Below are 23,634 nucleotides of genomic sequence, written 5' to 3'. Positions count from 1 at the left end.
CCCGAATGAAGCAGTTTCACCTGTTCTCTGTTCATTCGGCTGAATGCACTTGGAAATCACCTCGTGAGAGCTCTGTGGGAAGACGCAGTTGACATTTAATTTGTCCAAGTTTCCTTTCCAACCTCTGAGCTGACCATTTCAATTGAGAACGGCAGTCTTACCACAAAATGTTACACAATCCGCTCAACAAAGATGAGCTGTCATGAATATGAGTCAAGAGTTTTTCCATAAAGGTTGGCACAGATGATTGACACCCTTGCTTTTTATTATTAGCCAACTACAATAGGTCTGTAGCTAGCTGCGATCAAGATTGAGCGGATAGTTGGAATATGTCAAGGTAAGAGATGATGTTCAAAATTATTGTAATGGAACAGACACAGCTTATGAGACACTTTCAGGTGTTGGATGGGAGACATAATGATTCTGGACAGAAATGCTTCTTATTTTTCAGACTACTGTCAGTCAAATTGCTGAATGCCTTGATACACTAGCAAAGCGGCATTTAATATGAGTCCTGTTTTCATTTATGAATTCAAATGAAGCAATCTGAGGCATATGATGTAACATGCTGGGCATTCATAAATCAAAAGACTAAAATGTAATGACTTTGACCTTGGTTAGATTCTGATGTATACTGGAATAATGTTATCATTATTAACAAAACTAGTTAAAATTATATCAATAATTTCTTTAAAGGTGTCATAAACTGGATTTAAATTTTTTGTATACTGTTGTCTGAGGTCAACTAATGGCGTTTGCATGGTTTTTACTTTCAAAAACATCATAACTATTAGTAATAGGCTATTTTCTATTTTCTACACTGGTCTCTGTGAAATGCTGGGTTTTGATGGGTGTGCCACACTGAAGTTAACGCCCATGGCTCGGATTGGATAAGATTTGCATATTTAATGAGCTTCTGCTCCTCTGTCAGTTCACATGAGAGAGCGATTGTTTTGAAAACGGCAAGCGGAATAATTCTCTGACAGGTCTCAGTCGAAAAACGTATTTATCAAACAAACACAATGATTTATCTCTCATCCGCCCATGATTGATTGATTTTTTTTATTTTCTTGGCCAAACCGATCGGTGGATATAAGCGAACCGCAAACATACGCGTGTGCACGCGCGCTCTTCAAACATCAAGTCAAGAGAGTGAACAACAGAGATCAAGAAATGAATGTTTTTTCACTATTTAAGATTCACCGGCCTGCTGTAACCCGATCTAAAATAAAACAAAACGAACAGTATTTTTATCGTTTTTAACTCTGTTATACCAGTATGTCCGACTGATCCGAGGGCGCGCGTGCGTGTTTCCTGTTGTGACATTGGCGTGTTCTGGCTTTAGTCTGCGCAAGCGCGGAAAGCGCCGGAAGTGGATCTCTCGCGTTTCTCATTGTTTACACAGAAATTTGGGATGTGTTACCTTTCACTGTGAAGATCTAAACATATTTAGACGTACAGGACATCGCAATGGAAGAAGATTTCGAGATATTAACAGACAACGTTGAATTTTTTTCACAACCATATTTATTTGAACCAGAATACAATGATCAAGAATGTGACACCACTTCCGCCACTTTCCGCCGCTTGCGCAGACTAAAGCCAGAACGCGCGAATGTCACAACAGGAAACACGCACACGCGCCCTCGGATCAGTCGGACGTAGTGGTGTACAAGAGGTAAAAACGATATAAATACTGTTCGTTTTCTCACAAAAACCGCTCGTTTCGTGTCTTAGGCCATCAGTGTGTACTTACGTGGATTGTTTAATTTGGACTTCTCTGTGTATGCTCTTTGAGGTGGTGACCATAGACCTGCATTATGTGAGGCACAGACAAGAACGGTTTGACCTAAAATGATCAAAATTGAAACTACTGGGGAAACAAATACTCCTACATCTCGGATGCCCATGAGGTAAGCTAAACCCATATCAAAATTGAATTTCAAAGTGAACTATCCCTTTAAGTCAGCTGCCGATCGGTCTGCGCATCGCTGCATGAAGTCGAACAAGCCTAATGATGACTTTGTGGGCGTTTTATATAATAAATTATGGGATTACTCTCACTGCTTGTTTGCTCTAGTCTCCGCCTCATTCCCGTTTACCAATAAAACCCTCAAATTTCTCATTATTTGCAGCTGCATTGGTGTTGAGAATTAAGTTTTAAAAGCTTTACTTTCAGGTCAGTACAGGAGGGCTTGGGATGTTCCATCACTTCTCTCTGTTTGGACAGGTGTTAGAGGGGAATAATGCAATATTTGCATATTTAAAGAAAATACTGCATATATTCTCTCTGTGTACAGTGATTAAACACCATTTTTAACGTCAAATAATTACATCGCTTCCATAAAACATTGAAATAAAACAAAATCCTAAAGTAGGCCTATATCCTTTTCTCAGCTGGTGGGCTGCAAGAGTGTTTAAAGTGGGTCACCAGAGAAACACAACAAAAAAGACTTGTTTTTCTGATGAGCAAGACTTTTATTTTAAAAGACGTGTGAAAGCAAGATTAACAGATTTAATCCATTGTATTTGTTTTTATATTACTTGTGTTTGCCCTTGTCTAATATATTCAGGTAACACATCTAAATTCATTCACTGTCGTTTCACAGTCATCCAGAACATCTACACTGATGTGGGAGTCTTCCGGGGATGTACTTGTTTGGCATTTAATTATCTCCCTCTGATTTTCAAATTAGTTTTCTTTTTCATATATAGCTAAATTAATAATAAGAGACACTGCTGGATCATGAAAGATTAGATGTGCTTGTCTGGAGACAGCCAAAAGACAGCCTGCTCTATATTCAAATCATATGAGATTCCCACCCACTGCTTTAAAACATGACAAAATAAAACACTTGTAAGGCAGTTAAAGAGAGAATATATGCTCAGGTTTTCAGAGAATGATTTCTGCATGGTCACATCCTGTAAACAATCAATAATAGAAGTAATATATATATATATATATATATATATATATATATATATATATATATATATATATATATATATATATATATATATATATATATATATATATATATATATATATATAGTGAAAAGGTTCAATATTGAAGACACCTGGTGCTACACTCTAATCAGCTAATTAACTCAAAACACCTGCAAAGGCCTTTAAATGGTCTCTCAGTCAGCGTCCCAATTCGCATACTATCCATTCTAAATAGTATTCGAAAATAGAATTAGTATGTCCCAAATCGTAGTATGTTGAAAGGAGTATTCCAAAGATTCCCGGATGGTTTACTATATCCGGTCCGAATTCGTAGTATGGATCGATGGGCACTCTAACGGCTGATATTTCCCACAACCCATTGCGAGTTGGACGAGGATTCGATTAGAACAACAAACGCGGATGAAAAGCGTTAAAAAACTACAAACATGACGGATGTGCGAGTTCGACGGTTAAGTAGAGAAGTTTAGATAAAGGGGTTTGAGTGACAAACTATCAATATTTAACCCGACAAAAATATATTTATTCAGTGTCGTCCACATTATAGTTCACCTGCAGCACACTGTAAAAAATTATTTAGAAAAAAAGTTACCTGGTTGCCTTAAAATTTTGAGTTAATTGAAATTAAATTTTTGAGTTAATACAATGAACATTTTTTGAGATTCGACAACCTTTATTAAAATATTATTAAAAGATTTTGTAAGCATATTGGGTAATTATGTGTGTGTTATTTCTGATGATTCAGTGAAACATGCCAAATAGTGCTATTTTCATGATTTATCATATTTTTTATGTGGTTCAGATTCAAAAATATTTTGAGTTTCTATTTATTAAACTAATTTCCTTCATTGTATCAACTCAAATTTTTAATTTCAATAAACTCAAAATTTTAAGACAACCAGGTTACTTACTTTTTTAAGTTAAACCAACAAAAAACACCACAATTTTTTTACAGTGCAGCATTGTGAACTTTTTTAAAGACACGTTTGGCCATTAACTTTTAAATGCATCATTATATTTAAACTGCAAACACATGAGGAGAGTCTCTGACCCACAAAGAACCACACATGGCAGATCAACGAGCGGCTACATTTCTCTCCGATACGGTAGGAGATTAAACTGAATGTGGAGGATTTGAACTGTGACGAATCTGACGATGATTGACAGGGCAGATAAACGGTGACTGGATGCACGTAACTAAGCGACAGAGTCCGTTAAAGATGGCGAAGTAGTATGTCCCGAAGCTTGCATACTTTTCTGCTACACACTCAAAAGTATATACCTTTTCTTCACAAAAAGAGTACATACTTTTAGGACGTAGTATAAGTAGGCGAATTGGGACGCAGCGTCAGTCTAGTTCTGTAGGCTACACAATCATGGGGAAGACTGCTGACTTGACAGTTGTCCAAAAGACAACCATGACACCTTGCACATGGAGGGCAAGACACAAAAGGCCATTGCTAAAGAGGCTGGCTGTTTGCAGAGCTCTGTTTCCAAGCACATTAATAGAGAGGTGAAGGGAAGGAAAATGTGTGGTAGAAAGAAGTGTAGAAGCAATAGGGATAACTGCACCCTGGAGAGGATTGTTAAACAAAAGCCATTCAAAAATGTGGGTGAGATTCACAAAGAGTGGACTGCACCTGGAGTCAGTGCTTAAAGAACCACTACACACAAACGTATGCAAGACATCGGTTTCAGCTTTTGCATTCCTTGTATCAAGCCACTCTTGAGCAACAGACAGCGTCAAAAGCGTTTCTGCTCGTAGTTGAGTGGTCTGCTGAGTGGTCCAAAGTTATGTTCTCTGATGGAAGTACATTTTGTATTTCCTTTAGAACTCAGGGTCCCAGAGTCTGGAGGAAGAGAGGAGAGGCACACAATCCGCGTTGCTTGAGGTCCAGTGTAAAATTTCAAAAAAGGGTTAACACAGCCGTATACCAGGACTCTTGAGCAATTGTGAAGAGGAAGATGAGATATGCCAGAGCCAACAATGCAGTAGAGCTGAAGGCCACTATCAGAGCAACCTGGGCTCTCATAACACCCGAGCAGTGCCACAGACTGATCGACTCCATGACACGCCGCATTGCTGCAGTAATTCCGGCAAAAGGAACTGCATGTTATTGAGAAGCACGAGACGAACACAGCGAATAGCAGACTATAACCAAATTTACTTCCGGTCTTTTCACCCTACATATGTGTCCGAGTAACAACAGATCGTAAACAATTATTCCCTTTAAAGTACAGGAGCCCCAACTAAGTATGAGTGCTGTACATGTTCATACTTTTAATGTTTATACTTTTCAGTTGGCCAAGATTTCTAAAAATCCTTTCTTCGTATTGGTCTTAAAGGAACTCCACTGTTTTTAGAAATATGACTTATTCAACTTATTTCCTACATTTATATATGTGGACAAATGCATTTTTGTCTCAGTGCATGCATTGTTTAAGTTTGGCAGGGTCGCCGCTAGCTTAGCTTAGCATAATGAATGGAATCCTAAGCTAGCATGTCCCGAGTAAAAGTGATTTTTTTGTTTGTTTGTTTTTTTGATAACAGTCGAATTACTGCTACTTGGGTGCAGAGATATCACGCAACACATCTCTGCGCCCAAGTAGCATTGCTTCGCCTGTGCTTCCCCATAATATAGTCCCAAGTCAATATCTGCCTTGGAACTCGGCATCGCTATTTGTACTCCAAGCCACAAGAAGTAATTAGGTGTTTTTTTTAGTTGTTTTTGGCAACATAGGATTCCATTAATTATGCTAAGCTAAGTTAGCGGCGACCCTGCCAAACTAAAACAATGCACGCAATAAGACAAAAATGCATTGGCCCACATATCTAAATGTAGGAAAGAAGTTGAATAAGCCCTATTTCTAAAAACGGTGGAGTGTTCCTTTAAGTAATATTCTAATTTTCTGAGATACTGAATTTGGGATTTTCCTTAGTTGTCAGTTATAATTATCAAAATTAAAAGAAATATGTGTGTGTTTAATTAATATATTATACAAGTTTCAACATTTGAATGAAATTAGTGAAATAAATAAACTTTATGATCATATTCGAATTATATGACCAGCATAGGTGCCCACACTTTGTAAATTTTGTCTGTTTTGGCTACTGTAGAAACATGACAGCGCAAAATGCCGCTTTCACTGTAAGGGGACCCGCGAATGTAGATAGAAACGGCTCATTCTAAGGTAATTAAAACATAACAGTTCATTATGTAAGGTCTTACACCACTGAAAACATTTATTATATTATATTGCATCAAAAATACAACACACTACACCTTTACTGTTTTTAGTCTGTTATTAAAATGCCTTTTGTAATTCATATTTAACATTGATATTTTGCTGCAAAACCAGCTAAGTCTGTGTGTTTCTACTTCTTGTCTTATTTTTTTTTTTTTTAAATGTTTTGCAAATACCTTTAAAAGTACACCTCTTTGGACAAACAAGACAGTAAACAGTAGCAAAATTCCTACAGATGCAAATGGAAACATAGTAAAAGATGAAAGCAGAATAAAAAAAATAACAATGAAGAAACTGATCCACACGGTAGGGGGAGCTGTGGTGCAAGTGAAGCTTCCGCTTCTATCAGTTTTACAGCCACAAAGAACACTGACGTGTTTATTTTCTACTCGTGACTATATTTCCTGACTTTATTTTCTACATTGCTACTACTGTAAAGATGGACAAAACAAGATCACGTCTGCAGACTCGGATTTTTGCGTTTCTATGGAAACACTATCTTCGAAATTAATCCGCAGCAGTCAGGTGTTACAAGTAAGAGCTCTGTAAATTGTCATGGTTGTAATATTATTTGCTTTGAAACATTAGGTTATGTAACCGTCTCTCGTGTAGTTATGGGCAGACCGAAGCTTCGGGAAACACTGAAACAAATGTGCCGTAGTGTTGTTGTTGTTGTTTTTTTACAATATTGTGTCGAAGCTTAGACATGACTACACGTCTCGGTCTCATGCCATACCACGTCTCAACTATAACTACACAACGGTGACCCCTGCTGGTCAGAACAGTTTAAATACAAATGGCCATGCCAAACATGGAGAAAACACATTTTACAAATATATTGCAAATGTTCTATTGAAAGTAATCTTTGAAATGCAATTAACCAATCATAAAAATAAAATAAAATATGAAGTGACTATAGGTCTATGTTAATTTATCAATTGCAAGGGCTTATTTTGTCATGGATGGCTCCGATAAGCAGGCCAATACGAGACTATTAACTACCATTATTCCTTTTAATTATAATTATGTCTAATGAAAACACAAATGTATCAAACTGATCAGAGATATGGTAAAACCCACAGACTCTTGTTAAAGGACAACTCCGGTAAATTTTTAAGTTTACCTTGATCGTTATATCTTCATGAGTACAGTCTATTAAAGACAGTTAAAGGGTTAGTTCACCCAAAAATGAAATTTATGTCATTAATAGCTCACCCTAATGTCGTTACACACCCGTAAGACCTCCGTTCATCTTCACACACAGTTTAAGATATTTTGTATTTAGTTCGAGAGCGTATCCAAGTGTATGCACACTATACTGTCCATGTCCAGAAAGGGAATAAAAACATCATCAAAGTAGTCCATATGTGACATCAGTTAGTTCATTAGAATCTCTTGAAGCATCAAAAATACATTCTGGTCCAAAAATAACAAAAACTACGACTTTATTCAGCATTATCTTCTCTTCCAAATGTCACGCGATTTCAGCAGTTTGACACGTGATCCAAATCATGAATCAATTTGCTGATTCATAACCATTCAAATCTTTATATATTTATTTATTGAGTTTAGAACAAATAACAGGATGCATCTTAATTCAGTGCAATACATATTGTGACATTAATCAACAGAGGGTACGATAATCATCTCATAATATTTTAAACATACCAATGATTTATCAATTTCAGAGAAGACATCAAATTCCACTAAAAATACAAAAAAAGATTGGGAAATAATTAAAAAATGTTTGTTTATGACATTTTGAAACAGTGATGTACAAATCCTCGTTTACTAAAAGCACATGGCTTTAGCAATTTGATGCAGGCTCCGGAGCGTTTTTTTTTTTTACACTCAATACTCTGAACAAATTGATCGGAAACATACTATTTGTAAAGCTTCAAAGCTTCATGAAGCAGTGTTTTGAAATTGCCTTCAGTACTTTCGTGATGCTTTGCAAGTGTTAGGCAAGCTACATTAAAACTGTAGCTTTACAAACTAGCTACTCATAAGTTACAGTTCAATTATATTAAAGCTACCCTTCTGAAAAAGTAGTTCGCGAGCTACACTACAAGTTAATATCAAAAAGTAGCTGGCTACATTGAAACTTGTTACAAATAACTGAATAATTGTCAATGAAGAAGTAAAATATTTTGGGTTCTAAGCAATATACTGCAAAGCAATTATGATTTAAAAGAGTTTTAAGGGTGAATTCAGGTTGATTGGATTTCCCCAATATCTTTCCCAGTTATTTCAATGGCAAAACATTTCAGAATCATTTGATTTTGTAAACTATTCGATACACACAATACTCAAATATAGCCTATTTCTCAACCCGCTGTCAACGTGCAAATTGCTACAAATTTAACATCAGTGCAAGAACAAAAGGTATGCATCTTAAACGAAACGCTCAGAGTCAGGATTAGTCAAAAATGCATGTTAAACTCACAGCACATGGAGTGATGGAGCGTGCAGCATTTTGAAAAGAATCATGAGCTGCTCTCCTGAACAGTGTGCTTTGCTTACCTATTTCTTCTCATTTTAAATCGTTTTGTTTAAAAGAAGACCTTTCAAGCTTTCTATACTCTCATGTTTGTATTGTCATGAGTTTCGGTTAATTTATGAAATGTACTCCAGTTCATGCGCAATGCAAGTGATCATTCTGGCGCCTCCATGTCATGGTTATATTGTCTGCTATAGCATAGCATATTTGCTCCTTATTTATGAAATCCTTGCAATTGGCTGATGAAACTTTGATCAAAATGTAAGATGCAATTCATACAAAAAGAAATTCTTGACCCACTCCATGTCTTCTAAAATATTGTGCATCTTATTTACTCATGCTATTAAATGTTCATAAACATAAACATAAATATTAAATAGCTCTAACAAGTATAGTAGGCTAAAGAGAAATTTAATGTCTCAGCTGTATTTTAGCGAACGTCGTTTTACCATTGAGCAGTTCACAAGTGGAGCGTTCGCTTGGGCCTTGAGCAGGCTCGTAACTCATCAGTACCAAAGCGGGATATAGCTTTAGGTCGCGCTACACCACTACTTGCTGGATAAAGTAGTTAGCTACTGGAAAAGCTACACTGTTTTAAAAGTAACTGAGCTCCTGACAAGCTACAGAAAAATGTAGTTAAGCTAGAAGCGCTGACTACTGCCCAGTACTGCGCTTTGCAGACTCTGCTCTGGCTGTGTGTGGCTTTGGACATGCTCTGAAGGCAGGGTGGGAAGAGCTAGCTTGCTATTACTAACCTCTCAGCAATTGCCTTTTTGCAACAACAAAAAAGACCTTTATATAGTTACAGATTTTTTTTATCACTGGCAAATATTTATGTGCTAATTATTGACTAATATTCCCCTCTAATACATTGAAAAGTATTTCAGCTGTGATGGTAAATCCTTGAACATGTTCTGGAGATTTCTCCCGTTTCTAAGGAAACCTTTCAAAACCTGATCAAACCTTTGAGATTCAAGGACAACTGAGCCAGATAGTGGAGTCAATGACTTCTGGGGTACATAGAAAACGAACCAACGAATCTCTCGGCCCTGAGGTTTCCCTCCGTGAACAAACATACTAAGCCTGCTTCCTTTATGATAATGACTCCTACGTCTAATTCGATAATCAAAAACTATGGTAAATCTAAGACCATGCTGGCGTTGGAATAGCCTTAGGGCAGAGGGATTGTATAATGCTGTGACAGAGGACGAATTCAGCTGTGTTTGTTGAAGATTATAAATGATATTTGCTTAAATACTGATACAGGCAAAACATAAATTCTGGAACAACTAGACCTCAGTGCTGCATTCGACACAGTTGACCACAACATACTTCTAGACAGGCTGGAAAACTGGGTTGGGCTCTCTGGGATGGTTCAGGTCATACTTAGAAGGGAGAGGTTATTATGTGAGTATAGGAGACCATAAGTCTGAGTGGACGTCCATGACATACGGAGTCCCACAAGGGTCAATTCTTGCACCACTCCTGTTTAACCTGTATATGCTGCCACTGAGCCAAATAATGAAAAAGAACAATATTGCTTACCACAGCTATGCTGACAACACTCAGATCTACTTAGTGCTATCACCTAATGACTACAGCCCCATTGACTCCCTGTGCAAATACATTGATGAAGTTAACAACTGGATGTGCCAAAACTATCTTCAGTTAAACAAAGACAAAACCAAAATCACTGCATTTGGAAACAAAGATGAAATTCTCAAGGTGAACGCATATCTTGAGGCTAAAGGTCTAATAACAAAAAATTAAGTCAGGAATCTTGGAGTGAGTTTGGAGTCAGACCTGAGTTTCAGTAGTCATGTCAAAGCAATAACTAAATCAACATTCTATCTTCTGAAAAATATTGCAAGAATCAGATGCTTTGTTTCCAGGCAAGACTTAAGGCGGGCGTACACGCTGCGATTTTTGCTGTCGTACGAACTCGCAAATTGTTTTTTTTCTCTGGAGAAATCATGTGGACATCGTGGATGCTTGTATGGTCGCGGCTCGCACCGTGTGAGAGGAAATATGAGACGAGCCGAGCACGTTAAGAGCACCTCCCGACCGTACGATCATTTTTAAACATGTTTAAAAAGTTCGGGGAGTCGGCCTGAATTTTACCAGAATATGACTGTCCCCTGTTGCCAAATCATGCAAAAGCACATCACATAGGCTCAGTCCATGAGTATTATTAGCTCAGTGGCTGCAAACATACAGCATTCACACACACACACACTTTCTCTCTCTCACGCGCACCCTTCTCTCTTCCTCTGGTTGTTTCGGTTGAAAGGAATGGCTACTGTTCTCTGCTTTTCAACAAATCCTTTGCACACATTTTTTCTTTATTTTTTGTATCTGAAGCTATAGCAGCAGCATTGAAAGCTCCGGTCTCTGTGTTTAACATGAAAGCTTGTGTGATCGCGGCCGGCTCGCGGTGCAAACAGTCGTGCCGTGTACCAGCTGATTTGATGCGATGATCAAATTAAATGATTGGTAGCGTCTGCAATATCTCACGACCTCCAGAGTGTCCGAATTCGCACTGTGTACGCCCGCCATTAGAGAAACTGGTTCATGCTTTCATCACCATTAGGGTGGACTATTGTAATGGCCTTCTCACCGGCCTTCCCAAAAAGACCATAAGACAGCTGCAGCTCTTACAGAACGCTGCTGCCAGGATTGTGAGCAGAACCAGAAAATATGACCATATCACACCGGTCCTCAGGTCTTTACACTGGCTTCCAGTTACATTTAGGATCAATTTTAAAGTTTTAAAGCTTCCTGAACAGATCAGATGTGCTCCTACAGTAGCCACATTCAATTCCAGACTCAAAACACATCTGTTCAGCTGTGCATTTACTGAATGAGCTCTGTGCCACTGTACGCCCGACTGATTGCACTCAATCTTATTCTTTTTATAATTGTTTAGTTTACCTTTGCTCTTATCTTTGGTTATTGTTATATGTTCATTTGAGTTAAATCCTGGCTTCTTCCCTTTTTCTGGTTTTTGCTACTCTGAGTAGTATACAAATCACTTTTTTGCATTTCTTTGCCTCTTCTTGACGGATCGCTTCCTGTACTCCTGAGTTGTAAGTTGTTTTGGATAAAAGCGTCTGCTAAATGCATAAATGTAAAAGTAAAATATGATGAGTGTAAACTGGGTTTGATGGAAATAGTAAGTTTGACAATTAGTGTTTGAGTATGTGTAAATCTGTGGAGGGTATGATAAGTGAAAATGGGTTTAACAAGAAGGTTCCTGAGTGAAAAGCAGGGAATAGTGATTAAAATGGATGTAATAAACATGTTCGAGAAATAAATAAATGAGAGGTGATCAAGATGGTACATGTATGCAGGCTGTAAACTGAAGGATTTTTAATATCAGACCACTATTGTGGATATGACCATTTTATTTTATTATTATTATATACATTTTTTTATTATCTTTACAACTGTTTTAACTATCCTTGTTTTTAATTTTTAATTTGTACACAGGATACCGAGATACAGAGGATAGGACTAGATGGAGGAAGATGATTCGCTGTGGCGACCCCTGAAGGGAAAAGCAGAGAAGAAGAAGACACATGGTATTCTTTTTTCACATGCATATGTTACCACTATTTTAATTAATTTCTTTGTTAAGCACTTTGAATTGCCATTGGGTATGAAATGTGCTATACAAATAAACTTGCCTTGCCTTGCCTTGCCTTGCCTTGCCTATTGACACCACAGGCATCCAGATCGACTTAATACAACACTCAGGGCAGGCAGCAAGACTCTGAATTAAAACCTAAGAAAATCAACCTAAAAGTAATAGCAAATTTTAAAATGGTACTAGCTGAAAGCTGATTGGTACTTTAATTTGTTTCCATACTTCTTTCATAAATTATAGCTTTTTGCTTAGGCAAGCATCACTATTGTTATTGCTTATATTTACTCAGATAGATAGATAGATAGATAGATAGATAGATAGATAGATAGATAGATAGATAGATAGATAGATAGATAGATAGATAGATAGATAGATAGATAGATAGATAGATAGATAGATAGATAGATAGATAGATAGATAGATAGATAGATAGATAGATAGATAGATAGATAGATACTATAGATTACTGTATCAGTCACCAAAAAACTGACTTTGCCATCATTTTCAATTTATAGTTCTCTTTCTTTTTTTTCCTAATTTTCTATCACTCTAGGGTTTTTTCTCCCTTTCAATGACTTCTTGACTTTACAAAAGCTGCTGAGAACAAGGAATTGTGTCTGCGTGGATGAAGCACCATCCATCAATTGACCTCCTCTGAGACACACAAACTACCGTGAGTAGAAGTGGAAAAATGCTGGTGGGGTGAATTCTCATCTTTGTCATAATCTTTGCATTTGGGGAGAGATGCATCAGTATGTGAGATCTATAGAAGCAAGCAGCTGGTGTTTTGCTATCTGTCCATCATCGTTTCTAAAATCTCTACTGAAGCTGCATGTGTCTCTGAGTGGATGGGTTTCGTCCCTGTTTCATGGCAGGTTTCATTGCATGTTTTGTCAGATCTGGGGTCAAGATCAAGTAACTAATTCTGATGGAGATGGGTAAAGGAGAATAATAGAGAGATGCTGATGCTGAGTGGTTTATTAGTGATAGAACAAACTAGATGGCTGCAGCTTTTATACATACTCTTCAGAAGAAATCATTCATTTAGAACAATCCCTTACAAACGACTTACAAACCAAAAAAAAAAAACCTTTATTGAAAACAAGCTGCAAAAACGTCTCACTCTGAAATCCTTGAATTTCTGAAGTCTAATGCCTGATACACATTGTATGTTTTTCGGTTGTCCCAGATGAAAGATGGCCAATCGTGGCGATTTCTGTGGTCATGGCTCCTAAATGGTTGTCCTGTGTCGAACAGTGAAAGAGGTTCAAAGATGACTATGGTCACGGTTTTGCGACCAAAGATAGTCTGAGATTAATTTTCTGACAGTGTCATAAATTTAGCATGATCATCTCACAGTGCTGTTACGACCTACATCTACTGACTAGACGATATAAAATATTAAATGGTGTACCTCAAGCTCCATTTGCAAAACTGGCATGCCAAGTTGGCCTCTTTCCCCTAGCCATCACCACGTCCATAATCTACTCTTTCGCTTCCTCCTCTTTTTTCAGCACACATAAAAATCACAATGGCCAAAGTGCAGTTCAGCTAGCTCTATTTGTTTACCACTAGCGCATGCTAATGACGGTTTATTCTTCTTTACTAACTTGCCTCGTAGCCTACGATTCAAAAGGTGTCATCATTGTACAGTCCACATACATGTCGTACCCCAGTTTAGTAGATTCATGTCATACAGTTTGATTTGTAATGATATTGGATTGCTTATAAAATTGCACAGTCTGAGGCATAACACATTCTGCATCAGTTGTGGGTTAGGGTTAGGCGACTAATGACTTCCATAAAGTTGGATATATACCGAATACACCCATCTTTATCCACATATACAGTAGGCTACACAATATATCAATACTATATCTCAACTGCGTGATTGTCTTTTTCAGTGAATCTATGAAAAATTAATTAAACTGATTAATTTGAAATACCAATTAATTCAGTAACTAAACATGACTGCCTTTATGTATTAGCTACTGAATCATTCAATTAACCAAATAATTCATAACACCTGTTTAACAAGATCCCAGATTTCAGCCTGATCTTTACCGTTTGAGTGGCACATTTCAGCACAGAATGTTTTGTGAACTTGTTACTGTAAAAATAAATGGCTCTGTAAATAGGCTGTTATTGAAGGAAGGTCCAGGTAAGTCAACATACTATGTACTGCATTTAACACATGAAAATGTGTTTACATAGAAGTCTTAAAGGTACAGTAACATCAATATTACATTAGGGCTGCATCAAAATCACATACTATATACAGTAGTTGGTGAAAACCAGTATATGTCACAAGAAATATGTCCGAATTCACAGTACTCATGGATTACCTACTTTTTCTGGTGAGATTCTGAACTGTGCAAGGGATGGGAAATAGGGCTGTCGAAAGGAACCGTTTCTTCGATGCATTGCAGACGTGGACGATTCAGTATTGGTTCAGTAATAACCGATTATAATGTACTGATTATTTTCTGACGTCATTTGTCACGCACGTCTATTTGTCGCGGTAGCATGGCAGAGAGGCGAGACGCGAGTGAGAGTAATTAAAAATGCTCCAACTACTTTAAAAGTCGACATCTGTGGGCACATTTTGGCTTGGGTGAACAACCTGCATGACCTGGAGAACACACATCTGATTGATCAAAACTATTTCATTTACATTGTTAAATGATGTTAATTGTTAAATTCCCGCACTATATGCAGATTTAATGGAGTTCACGTCACTGAAAACAACAGAAATGAGCTGCATTTTATTGATCATCAGACAATTAAAAAAATCAAAGACCACGATATTAGCAAACACGACCACAGCACTGGTAAGATCATTCAGTTTCTTTACTTTTAATGAAGATGATTGCATGTTGAGCACCTGCAACTTTACTTTCTGTTTAATTTGTGGTAGTTTGTGCATTGGCTTAATGAAGAGATACTCATCTGTGGTGATGCGCGCCGTCATATCTGGCTATAATGTCATATAGCCTATAACACGCTCTCATACATTTTATTAATATATATATATATATATATATTTATTTATTTATTTATTTATTTATTTATTTTTTTACATACCGTATGTGGTAAACTAAAGTTTTGACTGTAAAGCAGCCCAAACCTCCTCTTAAAGTGGCTTTTAGTATTTCCTTTTGTGTATTTGTTCTAAATGCTCCTGTTATCTTCTGTGCCCAGACTGAGTTTTGTTTGATGTTTGATACATTTAAGAAACTTGTTTTCTTTGAGCAGTTAAAATGAAAAGTTCAGTTCCTATAACTGACCGCTTGTATTTATTGACAAAATTGTATACATGAGGATGCGGTGCATTGTCGATGCATTGTGATATCGAATTGAACCGAAATCAATGACATGATAATCATAATCGAACCAAACTGTCAGACCAGTGTAGATTCACACCCCTTATTTAGTAGGGGGAAAAAAAATCTTCAAATAACACTTCATTAACCCCCAATTCGTAAACCCTCATACTGCTGTATAACTTGCATTTTTCTTTGTCTATATTGAGATGCTTAACATTTCACTTTTGTCTATCTAAAGAAAAGTTCTGCCTGGAAATTATTCATAACTAAGCAAAATCTGTAGCTAAAGAACATGGTTACCACAGCAGAAATGGCATTAGGTCATATTTCATAGAATTAGATGTCTACTAAGTATGTGAAGAAAAGTATGTGGGAGCAAAAAATGTTGTGCTCATGCACTCTGTAAAAGTGAAAAAGATGATGCTTTCCAGTTATATTTATATATTTATATTTTTTTAATTTTAATTTTAATTTTAAGTGTAATTAAAGAAAATTATTTGTTGTTAACATACATGCAACATTGTTAATCATACGTTTTATTTATTCATTCATTTATTTATCCAAACAAATACAGCAAACATTATATTCAAAGTAAGCACAGAGATCTGGGTTCATTAAGCCTATTAAAAATGTCCAGTACTCCACCAAAGATGTCCGTGGATGAATTGAGACTTGAATGAGTCATCTGTGAAGGGAAAATGATGCTATTCCTACCATATATCCCCTCTCCATTCACAATAGATATCATGAACTTCTAGGCTTCTCAGCTGCAATGTCACATTGTGTTACAGCAACACCTGAACTCACCTTTCTGGTGACTGTCACAAAAACTGATCGAAATAGAACAGTCTTTGTCTCTATCTGTATCTGTATCTCTCTCTCTCTCTCTCTCTCTCTCTCTCTCTCTCTCTCTCTCTCTCTCTCTCTCTCTCTATCTATCTATCTATCTATCTATCTATCTATCTATCTATCTATCTATCTATCTATCTATCTATCTATCTATCTATCTATCTATCTATCTATCTATCTATCTATCTATCTAATCCATCTATCTATCATGTATATGTTCCATGACGAACAAGGATGTGGATTTCATGAACATTTCCTACTTGGATATATCACGCTAAGCAAAAGGCAATCTGATATATGTAATCCAAGCTTCATCTGAACAAAATGTGAATGCAGATTCTAAAACTTCATTTCTGAAAAAGTCGTAAAAAGTAGACTGCAGAGAGAAAATTTGTTTGAGAAGAATAAAAGAAGATAAAAACAGAAGAAGAGGCCAAAAGTGAGGGATGAACACTTTATCTCTCCTGTCAAATTCAGAATGTGATCCATCATTGGGGAAAAGAGAAGTTCTTTGGCAGATGGACACTTTCCATTTTGATCTTGAAAGGAGTGACCTTTATGCCCCTTTCACTGAGACAAATGTCCATAAGTTTTTTATTCTTTTGGGACATTTTGGGGGACTAGGGAGAATGTAAATGAGCTAATTCAATCATATGCAGGAACAGTAGACAATGAATGAATAGCAGGTGCTTGTGTGCCTTCTGACGCTTATATAGAAACCTGATGGCTACATTGGAATGAAGGTCTTATCGACACAACAGCCAGTGGCAGATCCTCAACAAATTCATAGCGGCATGATGAATTCATTCTTCTACCAGATGGAGCTGGGTTAAATGCACCGATCAGACATAACATTATGACCACTGACAGGTGGAGTAAATAACACTGATTATCTCTTCATCACGGCACCTGTTAGTGATTGGGATATATTAGGCAAGTGAACATTTTTCCTCAAAGTTGATGTTAGAAGCAGGAAAAATGGGCAAGCGTAGGGATTTGAGCAAACTTGACAAGGGCTAAATTGTTATGGCTAGTTGACTGGGTCCGGCGAAAGGGTTCACTGATGCACGCGGGGGGCGAAGGCTGTGGCCTTTTTCAGCTGGATAATGTGCCCTGCCACAAAGCAAAAATGGTTTAGGAATATTTTTAGGAGCACAACAATGAGTTTGAGGTGTTGACTTGGCCTCCAAATTCCCTAGATCTCAATCAAATCGAGTATCTGTGAGATGTGCTGAACAAACAAGCCAGATCCATCGAGGCCCCACCTCGCAACTTATGCCAAGTTCACACTGCCCGATTTTAGCCCCGATTTTGATTCAGCGATTCAAAATCCTGCTGTGTGAAGTTCAGGGAGGAGTTATGGACAAGAACATTAGCATTTATATATGTATATATATATATACTTTCTTTTTTTTTTTTTACAGTTATAACAAACAGAAACAAAGCACAGACATTTTCTTGACCGGCCACAACAGCAGTACACTGCAAAATTATTTATTTACCTCCAACTCTATTTCCAGAACACTATCCTTGCTCCCACGCATCTCTTCAATAATTTCCTCCTCCATAATCTAATTTTTGATTATTCTCCATAATCCATAATCTTGTTCTCCTTTTTGCTGCAAATCAGTGCACAGATCAGTTATGCTTGGTCAGTGCATTTTGAATGTCCCGATCTAATCTCATTTCTGACCTGTAATGCTGTCTGAATCATAACCATGCACTGCTTGTTTGTTGGCCAGATGAGATTTAAAAAAAAAAAATCAGCAAAGATGCATTACATTGATTCAAAGGTTTTACAAAGTTACAAAATATTTTTATTTCACATCAATGCTGTTCCTTAGAACTCCTCAAAAAATTTAAGCAGCACAACTGTTTTCAAAATTGATAATAAAAAATGCTTCTTGAGCAGCAAATCCTCATATTAGATTGATTTCTGATCATGTGACACTGAAGACTGGAGTAATGATGCTGAAAATGTAGCTTTGACGTCACGCACAATAGTGCCCCTGCGAATGCTCCGAGCGCGATTTCCACCGAGGGGAAAAAAGTTGAACAGTAAACTGAAGTTAAGTCTTGCTCAGATTCCCCTGAAAATTGTGCTGCGTTATCAGTTTGAAACTAGACAGATTTACACAGAGGCTACTGTTCTCAGACAGTAAACATCACCCTTATCTTCATGTCTAAATCTTAAAGTTGGTGTCTAAACTGAATGTGTAACATCAAAACAGAACAATAAATAAGACTAATATGCATAGAAGCAACTAATTATGTTCATGTTGCTGAAAAGAACCATTATTAATGAACTAGTCCTGTGTCTACACAGCTACAGCTACTCAAATTATATGGTAAAATATGATCAATTATTTAAAGGTATAGTTCATCCAAAAAGTTCTGTAATCTTTTCCTCACCCTCAAGTTGTTCCACCTGTATTGATTTCTTTCTTCTGCTGAACACAAAAGAAGATAACAGTTGATGGGCCCCATTTTTTTCTCCATGATATTGAAGTCAGTGGGGTCCATCAACTGTTTGGTTACCAATATTCTTCAAAATATCATCTTTTGTGTTCAGCAGAAGAAAGAAACTCATACAGGTTTGGAACAACATGAGGTTATGTAAATGGTGTGAGCATTGTTTGCATTTTTGGATTTCAGGTGAGTGAAAGGAAAAATATCTATCTTTCTCAACTATTATTAAAATGTATTGTTTTTCATATTAAAACTTTTAATTAAAAGTATGAAAATAAAACCTAAAAAAAGGAACCAACCAGACAGTTAGCCCACTAAACATGAAACATCACCTACAATTTAAAATTAAACTAGCAAAAGGTTAAACAATTCCACTATATTAATTATTCAGGTAACACTTTATTTCAGCGGTTCACTTTAGCCACTCTACTAACTATAAGTAACTCTCATTCGACTATTAGACTGTAGTAGACTGTTGGGTTAGAGTTAGTAGAATAAGTTGATGTGCAAATTAGTAGAATAAGTTGATGTGCAAAGTTACTTGTAGTCAGTAGAATGTCTGTTGGGGAGCAACAAAATAAATATATAAGTGTTGGCAGATATAAAGCAGACAATCTACTAATACTGTGCTTGGCATAGTTGCAAAATTACTTATAATTTCTATATTGGACATTGAGTATTCAAGCTCACCTGCTTGTTTGTTCAATTTATAGTACAAATTTAACATTCATAAAGTGAAAATTATTTTAAAAAATTAGATTGTTCCCTTGATGTGATTGCCAACCTTCAAATTAAAAAGAAGTTTTGAATGTTCTGAGAACATTTAGAAATAATGTTTCCAGCATAACTTATTTTCTTAGCATTATTTGATGGATTAGAATTTAGACATCACAGTCTATTATATGCATGTATATGCAGCATAACAATATATATAATATATAGTAATAACATTCAGGACCTATATATATATATACTGCCGTGCAAAGGCAAAAGGCCGTAACTTCGTTTTTGGTCGAAAATGAGTTATTGACATTTTTGGGACTTTCAAGACCTCCTTTATCATGTGGATAAATATCGTTAGTCAATTATGTTGTTTTTTCGAGAAAATTATGGATTGTCTGAACAGTAACTTCCAAAAGCCCAGGAGAAACCAAGGCAGAACACCGTAACAGCAGTTACCGCTCTTTGCCTTGGTTTTAGAACACTCAAACTGAGTTACGGTACTCTGCCTTTGTTTAGCCATGCGTCTAAATTAAGTTACGGTACCGACATGCAGTTATGGTGTCCCGCCTTTGTATTAATGTCTATTAAAGTTTGCCGCGTTTGAGTTACGGTGTAGCCTGTGTACTGTCATACATGTTTTCATAATGCAGAATATTCTCTCAGCGCGCTGTCAGGCAGTCTGGGGCTGCCCACTGCACGAGTGTGTGTAGGCTACTCGAATGCAGTGACAGCGTGCGACCACGCATACAATCAGTAGGCTAGTAACAGTTCGCAATTATATCCATATATCCTACCTTTTCTTGTAAACCCGATAAAATCCATGCCAATGAACGTCATCGGGGATGTTTAATCCACAAGCATTCTGAGAATTATTCCTGTCACATCAATCAAAAAGTTGTCCTTTTAGGCTTGGCGATTTTCATTCAAAGATGTAAAAGTATAAGCTATGTAGCCTATAGTATCTTTTTTACTAGATAAAAACATTAAAAACATATTGCAATAAATAATTACTCTGTTTAGCCTATGAATGGGCAATCCGATCCAGTCAGCGCTGTTAGCCAAAATATAATAGCGTGATAGCCAAACTTAACCCTTGATTAACCAGCGGCACTGTTTGCTGTTTGTCTTATTTATCACATGCATTTTTACAAGATTTTTTATTTGTTCTATTTTTTTATATCTTTGCATTATATATGCAAATGTTTACTCATTAGAAATAATCTTATCTTGTTCATATAATTCAGTGTCACCTATCAACCTGTAAGTTTTGCTGCACACCAATGAAGATTCTCTTTACTAGAGGTATTGTGTCCTTAATAATAATAAGATGGCTATAATTAATTGTAAATCATCCAAAATAAATGCCATGATCATTAGATTTTATAAAGGTGTTACTATATTGATTTTGCAAATGGTGATCAGCAACCAAATATTGATAATATGGAAGTTACTGCCTTTTGCCTTGGCATGACTCCACATTTTTTGCAGACAATACAAAGGCAGAGTGCCGTAACTTCAAAATAGGGGTCAAAAGTCAAGTTTGAGTAAAAAAAAAGTGTATGTAGATAATTGTCATTACTAAAACATCTAAATGCCAGATTTCCAGTGTCCTACCTATAACTAATTTGGCTGGACAACAAAAAATCTTTAAAGTCATTTTTCTCAGCTCCACACTCCAGTGAGTTAAGGTCTTTTGCCTTTGTAGGGCAGTATATATATATATATATATATATATATATATATATATATATATATATATATATATATATATATATATATATATATATATATATATATATATATATATATATATATATTTAAACTGCAATCCAATTATTTTGTGACATTACTTCATTATGCTTGGATCAGCTAAGGCTTTTTAATCAAGAATAAAGCATTAATTAAAAAAGATGAAAGATCTGAGGGAATTAAGGGGTCATTTTTTATAAACTTTTTTTAAACATACACTTTGAACTTTTTTAAACATTTTGTTTTAACATAAAAGTTAAGATGTCAATCTAGTTTAGATCTCAGATTATTGAAAGACAACAAAATCAAAGTTTGATTTTAAAGTTCCAACATGATCAGAAATAAATCATCATATGCCACACATTATTTATGCAAAGTAACAACATCTGATTTCCATCTAAATACTTATCACACCAACTCACAAACGGGTGCTAACAACCAGATCATGGCTTGCAATAATGCGCTACTTCTTACAGTGTGAGTCTCTCTCAAACAAGCACACACATTCGTGTCTGGTTTACTATCTCTGTGTGTACTCTCCATAGACGTAATGGTTTTTATACTGTACAAACTGTATCTTCAATCCCCTTACACTATCCCTATCCCCTAAACATACCCAACACACAAAACTATTTAGGTCCCCGCGATGACACAAATCCTCATGAGTCTGTGTGCATTCAGGTTGAAGTCCCAGACGGGATAGAAAAACATCTATGGCTAGTATAACTGCACATGAGGATAATGTGATGGTGGCACATTTTAATAAGTACAGTAAAAACTATGCTGTACCCTTTAGTAATGCAGTCTAATTATACTATATGTGACACTGATTATGTAGTCATCACAATTAGCATGTCATTTAAATTATCCATAAAATTATAGGGAAAATGATGTCAAACTACATGTGGGTAAATCCAGCAATCTCTCAGCTATTAATGGCAGTTAGTGGAATCTGCGAAGTGCAGAAAAACATGCAAATGTAGAGAAATTCACATCAACATATGCAGGTGTTTAACCAAGCTAAAAATTGAGACATTTCACAACCGTTTTTTTTCTTATTTGCTTCCAGTAGAGTTTTATGACAAGATGGTGTTCACATTTACAACAAGGAGCACAAATTCATTATTAGCTACATCAGAACAGAGCTGACGAGTGGGAGCAACATACTATAAAACTGCTAATGCATCATGTTGTGTTGCTTAAAGGTTTCTAATTTTCTTATAATGACATATAAAAGAGGAGTCTGGGGCTAGTTATAACACACCGTTAAAAAAAGGATTGTTATAATTCGATATCAGAGCTTAAAATGTAGTGTTAGAATAACTTTCCTGGATTTAACTTGAGATAACTTGACTAACATTTTAAGTTAAAACCATTTTTTTTACAGATGACAGGGAAATTGGTAGACGTGATATTTCTATAAATGTGATTTTGAGTCAAATCTAAAAAAGAAAATGGCAAGAAAATGTTTTTTTTCTTCTTCCAGATGTCATGTTTCCCACCTAAAATGTTTTAGAAAAATCTAGAGTCAAGATATTTCTCATTTTGATGATGCAGTTAATTGACCTGTGATGTAGTGCACTTCAGCAATTACTTTCTGATTTTATAGCTTTTTTCCCATTTAAATTACAGGAAACTTGCTCAAGTGATTTCTGCTGGGTGAATATCTAGAAGAGGTTCATTTTTTTTTGTTGCATGCTGTGATATTAAAATTAAATACATCATTCACTTAATGACTAGATTACCAATGTGAGAATCTCAAGAAAAATAATTATCAAAAACTTTCTTTACGAAAGCTATGGACAAAACTTTTTTTTAAATACAGAAATGTATAGATCATGATTTCAGGTGCCAGTGTTGGAGTGCTTTGCCTATAGAAATAAATATAAATTTTCTGTTAATGTAGGGAAGTGTTTTTCACCTTGTGCTCAGATTTCCTATGGTGTTCCCCAGGGTTTTATTTTGTGTCCTCTATTTTTATCTATTTTCTTTTTTCTTCCTTTAGGTCATATCATCATATCATTGAGAGACACAACTTTTATTATTTCTATGCCGATTTTCATGTGAAAAATATATCTATGTGTAGTTTGTTTGACTTTGTTTGAACTTTTTACAGCTAAACAATGATAATACTGAAATATTTGTCTTTGGCCCAACAGCT

The 23,634-nt window shown here is 36.1% G+C and overlaps 1 protein-coding gene across 2 annotated transcripts in view; it reads left to right on the top strand.

Annotated features, from left to right (window-relative positions):
• The first annotated feature begins 6,623 nt into the window (after nucleotides 1-6,623).
• Nucleotides 6,624-23,634, top strand: part of bcas1 (brain enriched myelin associated protein 1) — a 137,485-nt gene continuing 120,474 nt past the window's right edge. The window contains exons 1-3 of one of the 2 annotated variants that reach the window (XM_067445647.1): nucleotides 6,624-6,745; nucleotides 12,201-12,292; nucleotides 12,911-13,030. The gene's annotated coding sequence lies outside the window, so the exon portion shown is untranslated. The remainder of the gene's footprint in view (nucleotides 6,746-12,200; nucleotides 12,293-12,910; nucleotides 13,031-23,634) is intronic. The other variant, XM_067445646.1, reaches the window with a different exon arrangement.

Source organism: Pseudorasbora parva, chromosome 6 (assembly GCF_024679245.1).
Source record: "Pseudorasbora parva isolate DD20220531a chromosome 6, ASM2467924v1, whole genome shotgun sequence".
Lineage (NCBI taxonomy): Eukaryota > Metazoa > Chordata > Actinopteri > Cypriniformes > Gobionidae > Pseudorasbora > Pseudorasbora parva.
Note: the sequence above shows the minus strand (reverse complement) of the source record. Positions and strands in the feature narration are given on the sequence as shown.